At 77.2% G+C, this 719-nt stretch overlaps 1 protein-coding gene across 1 annotated transcript in view; it reads left to right on the plus strand.

The window, feature by feature from the left end:
• The first annotated feature begins 340 nt into the window (after window positions 1-340).
• REPIN1 (replication initiator 1) overlaps window positions 341-719 on the plus strand; it is a 5,452-nt gene continuing 5,073 nt past the window's right edge. Inside the window, 1 exon segment of the mRNA XM_049642089.1 lies at window positions 341-604. The gene's annotated coding sequence lies outside the window, so the exon portion shown is untranslated.

Here is a 719-nt window from a genome sequence, read left to right on the forward strand (position 1 = left end):
AACCAGAAGCCAGACTTTCGGGTCAGCCGCGCCGCCCCCAGCCAGGGGTATTTCGATCCTGCAGCGAGGCCAGAGGTCGAGGTGGCCGACGGCGGCCGCAGCGGGGCAGGGGTGGCCGGGAGGCCGCGAGCGCCCTCTCGGAAGAAGCCAACGAGGCCGGGTCTAGCCCAGGGACCGCGGCCCGGCCACGCGGTCGCGCAGGGACGCGTGTCCTCCGCAGGGACAAAGGGTCGGGAAACTTGATCCGGGCCCGTCCCGGAAAATCCGGGCTGCGGTCGCCATGGCTACCGAGTCGGGCTCCCGGCAGCCGCCCCCGACCCGGCCCAGCCCGCGAGGGGGCGCTGGGAGGAGGGGTGCGGAGGGGACTGGCCCCGCCGCCCGCCCCGCCCTCCGGCCGCGGCCGACGGCCCCAGCCCGCGACTGACCCTCGGCAGCTCCTGTAGTCACGTGGCGCTGGGAACCGGCGGGGGGGGCTGGGCCCGGGCCTGGCAGTTGTGAACTCGAACCTGCCGCTGTCGCCGCGCGGGGTGGGGAGCGCGGCCGCCGGCGCCGGCGTTCCGGCCTCATGGACGCGCGACGCGCCTCCGCGCACCCCGCCGGAGAGGTTCGTCCCGGGCAGGGCGCGGGGTTCCACGCGGGCCCGAGGCGGGCGGCCCTACCTGCCGGGCGCGTGACTGTGTGTGCGCTGTGTGTGTTTGCGGGGGGGGGGGGGGGGGGGG

This window comes from Panthera uncia, chromosome A2 (genome assembly GCF_023721935.1).
Source record: "Panthera uncia isolate 11264 chromosome A2, Puncia_PCG_1.0, whole genome shotgun sequence".
Lineage (NCBI taxonomy): Eukaryota > Metazoa > Chordata > Mammalia > Carnivora > Felidae > Panthera > Panthera uncia.